The 7,859-nt window shown below is 35.3% G+C and overlaps 1 pseudogene; it reads left to right on the top strand.

The window, feature by feature from the left end:
• Positions 1–1,619: 1,619 nt before the first annotated feature.
• LOC120616905 (uncharacterized) lies at positions 1,620–1,738 on the top strand (annotated as a pseudogene).
• Positions 1,739–7,859: the final 6,121 nt, after the last annotated feature.

Raw genomic sequence — 7,859 nt, 5'->3', positions numbered from 1 at the left:
GTTTAGATTATGAACTGTCTTGTGTGCCCTCTCTTGCTTTCTCTTGCACCCTACCCAGAGTGAAGGCAACTGTCATGCTGTGAGCCAGCCCTGTGGAAAGGCCCATGTGGGAAAGAAACGAGATCTGCCAATAATCACATGTGTGAGCTTTGAAGCAGATGCTGCTACCCTACTTAAACCTTCAGATGAGACCACAATTCCAGCTGACATGGCAGATTAACTGCAATCTTATGAGAGACCTTGAGCCAAAAGCATCAAGCGGTGGCATGCCAGGATTTTTTACCCATGTAAACTCTGAGATAATAACATGGTTGTTACTTTAAGCCATTTACGTTTGGGGGTGATTTGTTGTGCAGCAATAGATAACTAATACAGAGAGAGATTTAAAAACAAAAATAAAGATAGGAGATACTATTTCTAATTCCTACTGTTACATTCATCATATTAAGGAAAATAGAAATAATGGATAAAATTATTGACATTATATGAATAAAATTGCTATAAATAATGTATAAACCAATGATGATACAAGAATCAAGAGAAGAGAAGATGAGGTCTGATTTTGATACCAATTCTTTTGTGTGTTTTTAACCCCAACATCAAACAATTCTGTGACACTAGCTGGGTGTCCCACGGTTTGACTCAATGCTGACACTACATGCAGATAGATGGCATCAAATCCCACATTTTAAGGGCTCATTCCTACAAGAGTCCTCTCTCCTCTACTTCAGATGCTAATTACGAGTCCAGCTTGTCACCCGTGCTTCTGACCCACTGGTTACAGATGTTCCAATGACCCCTTTCTTAGGTTCTTTGCTAGAATGGATCACAAAACTCAGAGAAACATTTTACTCATGAAATTATCGATTTATTATAAAATGATTTAACTCAGGAACAACCGAATGGAAGAAATGCATATGGCGAGGTATGGGGAAATGTGTGGAGCGGCCATGCTCTCTGTGTATGCCACGCTCCTGATTCTCCACCAGCCTCAAAACTCTCCAAATTCTGTCATTTTGTGTTTCTATGTAGGCTTCTTTACATAGGCATGGTTGCTTAAATCACTGGCTTTTGGCAACTGATTCAAACTCCAGACCATCTCTCCTCCCTGGAGGTCAGAAAGGTGGGACTAAAAGTTTCAACCCTCCAATCACATGTTTGGTTCGCCTGGCAACCAAACAGCTTTCCAAAAGTGACCTCGTTAACATAAACTCAGGTGTGGGTGAATGGGGTTTATTATGAAAATATTAAGATACCTTTATGGCTGTTATCATTTAGGTAATTCCAAGAGTTTTAGGAGCTCTGTACCAGAAATGGGGACAAAGATCAAATATATATTTCTTAGTATAAATACTATTATAGAAGGATTATACATACTATAGAAGAAGCAGCAGCACAACATAAAGAAAAATTAAAGGTAAGGAAAAGTGAGTTGAGTGTAATAGGTTTATAAGATATTAATTTAAATACTAATTGAAGCAATGTGACTTCATTTTATCACTGAAAAAAATTTAAAGTGTATAAAGTGTAAAAATATGAAATTAACAACACTTTTTTATAATTAAAAAATCTGAAAATCAAATGGAAATTTTTTGAAAACATTAAAAAGTTAAATGCTCGTCTACGACTATGCCACCCTGAACAAGCTGGATCCCATCTGATCTCGGAAGCTAAGCAGGGTTGGGCCTCGTCAGTACTTGAATGAGAGACTACCTAGGAAGACCAGGTGCTGTAGGCATAAAAAATAAAATAATAAGCATTTTTAAGCTGACAAGTTCCTTGCAATCTGTCAGGTCAACCAAGGGTTGCCTTGCCTTAAAAAAAAAAAAAAAAAAAAAAGATTCAATGCTCTATAATAAATAAGCAGAATGTTATAAACTATTTGTTTCATGTCTTTACAACATGTCTCTATTTCTTCTAGCTTGCATTTTAATACATTGACTTGAAAAAATAGATCAGTTAGCAACAGACATTTTACTATTTTATGAGCCCAGAGAGCACAGAAGAGAGCTGACATTTAATGAAGACTTACTATGTACCAGGCACAGCCTTAGCTGGTTTAAATATTATCTCCTTTATTTCTCACTTCAATGAGCCATGAGTTTGGTGTATTATCCTCAGTGTAAAGATTAGAAAACCAAGAATCAGAAATTTTAAATAAGGCTGAAGTGTTATAATTAGCAAGGGTCATATCTAATGAAAATCTTCGCCTGTGATTTCAAACGCTCTTTCCAATGCACCATGTTGCCTCATGCAGCAACTGACATGGTTTTTGTATAAGTTCTGTTTAAGCAGCAAAGTGCCACACAGAGTGAGGCATCGCTGGTGTCACTTATCTTTCTAACCCATATTTTCTCTTGTAGTTTTAACCATTGTTTTAAGGAAACTTTCATTTTACTGGATCACTTCCTCACCCAAGGAATGTTCCCATTCCTTGGATTTGCTTCCTGAGTCATTTTGCTTCATATGGAGCAATCCTATTCCTCTAAACGTGTTCTACGTGTTTTCCTAAGAAGGTAGCCATAATCTCAGAGATCATAGCCTGTTTCTTCATTACATGTCACTTGAAGCGCCGACTCACATGGGGCAAACCACTCATGCTATGAGAGTCCCCAACATCTGAAGTGGTCCTCCATTCTCCTACACAGCAAGCAATTTCTTTAGATCTAAAAGTGATCACTTAATAGGTGGCACTAACACTCCCCGCTTTTGGAGTTGTACATTTCTGTACTCTGAACTCCCAGTGTGCTGACCAAACCATAAACAATCTTCACCTTTCTACCTTCATTAAACTCAGGCACATTCTGGGCAATTTCTGCCTAATTGCTCTTTCCTGCCTGATTACTCTCAGCTGGTAATGCTCCTTTGCTGAAGTGCAATATCAAACAGCACAATATACCTTATTTTCTTACATAATCATTCTCTGCCCACCACCATCAAGAACATAACATGCTAAATTACTATGATTGTTGGAATATCGTTTGAAAAAATATAAGCTAAAAAAAAAAAATGCTGGGTTGGAGGACTACAACTGCCCAAATTGCATTTTTTGCTTTTTCTCTTTTTGTTTTAGCACATAACTATGCAACTGAGTGGAAGGAACGGCATTTCTAGTTCATTGCTAGTTGTAGAAAATCTTGCAAACGCCAAGAATCTGGGGCAGATGACAATCTCTCATTTGCTTTTCTCCCACTAAAATATGTTAAGTATAGAATAAGAATGTTTCCTGTAGACTAGCATTCCATGGAGTTAGCTTAGATGAGAAAGGGAAGGGAAACCAAAGGAAAATATGTTCAATTTAAAAATATATATATTTCCTTTATTTTTCTCTATTATTTGTTGCCTTGTTCCCTTTGTTCCAAACTAGAGACTATAAATTTGACATTTGTTAAACCACTGAACATTTTCTGATGTAGTCTTCCTGCTCTGGTAGGCATTTGACCCTTTGGTTATTATTGTGCCTTCTAGTTCAAATCAACACCATTCAGCAATTCCTCGATAGAGTGCTGGTGTGCAGCCATGCCCTGTTGTGTCATTTGGGGGAAATAAGAGTGTAGGAAAAGACAAAGTGAGATAGATGTGCCTGAGTCTGTCAGAAACAATGACAGCGTTATCTTGTAATATAACACACAAGAAAAGAATAATGGTTAAAGTGATTTGGATTCAAAAAACTGAGTTCCAGTCATGGCTCTGTCAGTGACTTCTTTAAATTGTGGTTTTTCTCATCTGAATTATGGGTATAAAAATACTATGTTCTGCACCGTAGTGTTATTATAAGAACTCAATGAGATCAAAAGTGGTAATATTTATGAAATCATTAGCATAGTGCCTGATGCATGGCATATGCTGAATAAACGTGTTTCTATTATTTTGTTAGTAACAACTAGTACTTTTATAAGGAACAGTTACAATCATTTATTCATTTATATCCTCACACTAAGTCTCAGAGGCATTAATGTACTCTTTTTGTCAGATTAGAAAAGTCAGGCTTACAGAGGACGTTTACACTAACACATTTTTATGACGGTATTACATTGATCTTCCCAAACAAACCTTTTGAATGTGACTGTGAGAGCCCTTGTGAATAAACTGTAGGACAGAGCCGAAGTTCTTGCAATTTGATTTTCATTATATATCACTTATTCACATATATTCAGGTATACTTTATCCATTTATTTATTCATTTATTTATTATTTAGGCACTAGTCTAGGTCCTTGGAGAAGATCAATGAACAACAACACAAAAGATACCAATTCTTGTCTTGACATAGGACATATTCTAAAAAGTCAGACAGACAATATATAATAAACAGAATGAACCTACAAAGTGTACAGCTTCAAAGTAATGAGTGCTGTGACAGCAATGACAACAAGAACCACAAATGTGGCTCAAAATAAGGAGAGCTGTAAGTGCCAGCAGAAAGCAGGACAAATTGCTCTATTAAGTAGGGTAATTGGGGTAGGCCTTTGAAAACGTCAGATACGTATGAAACAAGAAGGAGGTGAAAACTCGTTGAGTATGAGTGTGCCAGCTGGATAAAAGGCTCTGAGTTGGGAATACACCTGAAATGTTTATGGAATGACCAGGAGAACCATGAGCTGGGCAGTTAGTGATCTTTTCGGAAAAGTTACCACTGATCTCTGTGGGTAAATGGTAGGACTTTGTCTCAGTGCTATGGACAGCTCTGGAAGGTCTCTGAACACGAGAGTGAATTTGATCTTCTACAAATGGTGATAGCCCTGTTCTACAAATAGATATACTACAAACATGTGAGGACTCGTCCACTGGGGCAATATATAAGAAGAGAAGGCCTACCGATTGAAATCCAAAAACAGTGATAGAAACTTAGCCAAAAAGTAAAATATGATTCCAAGCAGAGCAAAAGACTATACCACAAGCCAGCAACCCAGGAGACAAGGTAAAACCTACCTAAATTAATCCAGTAAGGTTAATAGCCATAAAAGTTATACTCTGGATCAACATTTCAAAGATCTGTAGAGGTTGGGCATATGAAAGAAAATGTTTGGGACTGCAGCAAACTAATGTTTGCCTGCTCTACCTACAGAAGCTGCCATTATTTTGCTCCAGCCAATTTCTTCCATGAATAAATGAAAACTCAGTGTTTCTAGAACTTCAGGTTTCTTATCCCAAAACTAGGAATACGGATTTTTTAAATGACAGTTTCGAAACTTATAAATGCTGGCTGGAAATAGTATCACTGTGTGGTTACAACAAAACACATCTATAAGCAGCATATGGACTTTGAGTCGCTCTTAGTTTCAAGTGTGTAACTTCTGTTGTAGAAACAAGTATAAAGAGTAAGGTGTGGAAAGGTGAGATGTAGCCATTCTGGAGACTGATTCCCTACTCTGTACCACACAATAAAGAGCTATGATTTTTTAGTAGATGTGACCAGAAGGCAATGCTCACTGCCTTTATTATGTTGCCTTTCTACTGTTCCTCCAGTATCCTTCTAAGGATAAATTAGCTCCGTCTGGAAAAAAAAAAAAAAAATCATAGGATGATAAGATGATGTGTTGCTTTTTGTGAGCATGAATTTCAGATAGGTTGCCAACCATTTGGAAATGTTTTTGTCCTGGATAGATGGATAAGCAAAGCTGAGTGTGTTTTAGTTATGACACAATTCATGCTTTTTCTTTCACCTCATTTCCTTTGACATGTTTGCTCAGACTTCACCTAGCCATTGATATTCATTCTCATTCTCTCTCTCTCCCTTCTTCTCCTGCTCTTGACCTTCCTTTCTTTTTGTTTCCCCACCTTTGGACATTTGCTGTATGCTAGTCTCTCTACTTGAATATTTCTAGCAACCATTTTTTGATGAATTTCTATTCATTCTTCAGTCCTGATCCTCACAGCCTTCTATGGCCACTGAACTAATTCTTCATAGTATTTATCACCCTGTATTGTAATTACCTATTTCCTTGAATGTATCTCTCATCACTGTATAAGCTCTGAAAGAGATAAAAACAATGTCTATTTTTTTTTTACTTATTCGTTACAACCTGACTTTATGACACAAAGACTTGACATAGTATATGCTCAATTAATATTTATGTATTTCTTAAATATAGCTATATTGAGATAGCCTAGCTAAAATTTGAACTCAGTATTTGAGTTTTTGTAGTAGAATATACTCAAAGAGGATAAATTAATTTGGAGCTATATAAACACCAAGTAATTTACTATTATTGCATTCATTCCTATAACAAACTACATACCACCTGTCTTATTTTATTCCAGTGCCTTACTGTGTGGAGGCTTCATTCTCACTATATAATTACAAATCTCTTAAGTCTAAAATGTCTCGGACAGTTCAAAAGATATGATAAGGGCTCAGCAAATAATTTAGAATAAAATAATTTGATTTAAAATATTGGAAATTGAGGTTGAATTTGTTGTTTGTAACTACGCGCTTTAAATTCAAGAGTAGATTTTAGAGTAGATCATTATCTGTTGTTTAAGGTTTTCCTTAGTATCTCCTTTGCTTGGGCAATCCTACTTATTAAATCTCAAAGAAACCTGAGATGTCATAGATTGGGTAGACATTTACACTTTGATCACAATATATATAACAAAAGAAAGATTGAGTGGCTAACATGAAGGCCAACTGGAACATAAGCAATGTATCTGTGTGTTTCAGGTTGCATTTTTCTTACCAGATTTTTTTTAAAGGATGAAAGATATTTTCAGAAATCATTCTTTCTACTGCTATGGTTTCATTCAGTAATGAATACTACAATGCATTGTATGTGAGCTATATAAGCAAAATCTTTTTTTTTTCTTTTACTTGACTCCTCTAGAGTCATTTGCTTACAAGAATCATATCAATAATTTTTCTAGAAGCAAAATTTCTCCCCTTAATTAAGTCTCTACTCTTTCAATTAGAGATATGAAACAAGATGGCTCTATTTTATCATAATAGAAAAAGAAATAAACTGAGAACTGGAAATCTATCTATAAATGAAAGCTCAAGCTTACATTGATGCCTTTAAAAATCATTAAAAGGAACTATAATAAATTCCGCCCTTTGAAATGGAAATTACATAACTTCCAAATTCACTTTTCAGGAACTTTTTTTTTCTTATGAAGAATATGTTCTTAATATAATTTCTTCCAGACCACACTTTTCCTTTTCTTTTACCTCCAGGTTTAATCCCAATCAAAGCCAACAAGTTCTATCCCTGTGGGGCACTAAAGAGAAGTGTTTCACATTGTTACTGGGAGGATTTGTGATTTTAATTATTTTTGCAATTATTTGCTACAATTCAAATGTGATTTTATTCTATAATCACAGTTTTACTTTCTGATCAATTATTTGATGGCTCTTCAAAACAATTCAGTAATCTAACTTTGGGCCTTGCATATTATGATGTTTTCTAAGTGTTCAAAGTTTGGTTTCTTACTGGAATATTTCAGAAAAGCAATAAACCTTCCTATGGGGCATACATAGTTTTGCAACTTTTCTATAACAATTTAATTAGCAAAATTATCAAAAAAGATACTTTATACTATTGTGATGTTTCAGTTCCTTTTAAATTTTCAACCAATAACCCATTATTTAGCTACTCAAATATGAAAATCTAGATCATGGTTAAGATACTGCATAAAATGGTTCATTTCTTTCGAGAGATACCTAAAAGTTGGAAATGGGAGTCGAAATGAATCTAAAAACATATCAATTTTTCTTTTACCTCATCAATGTGACCAAATAAAGTTGCTATTAGCCAAGATTTACCTTGGCATTTCATATCTTCTGAGTTTTTCAAAGGGTTCCCAAATACTAGATGCTAGTTATGGCATAAATATGATTTGGTCAGAATAAGGCAAATAAAACAAC

The sequence above is a fragment of the Pteropus medius genome, unplaced genomic scaffold, assembly GCF_902729225.1.
Source record: "Pteropus medius unplaced genomic scaffold, Ma_sr-lr_union100, whole genome shotgun sequence".
Taxonomy (NCBI): domain Eukaryota; kingdom Metazoa; phylum Chordata; class Mammalia; order Chiroptera; family Pteropodidae; genus Pteropus; species Pteropus medius.
The sequence above is the reverse complement of the archived record's forward strand: the minus strand, read 5'-3'. Positions and strand labels throughout refer to the sequence as shown.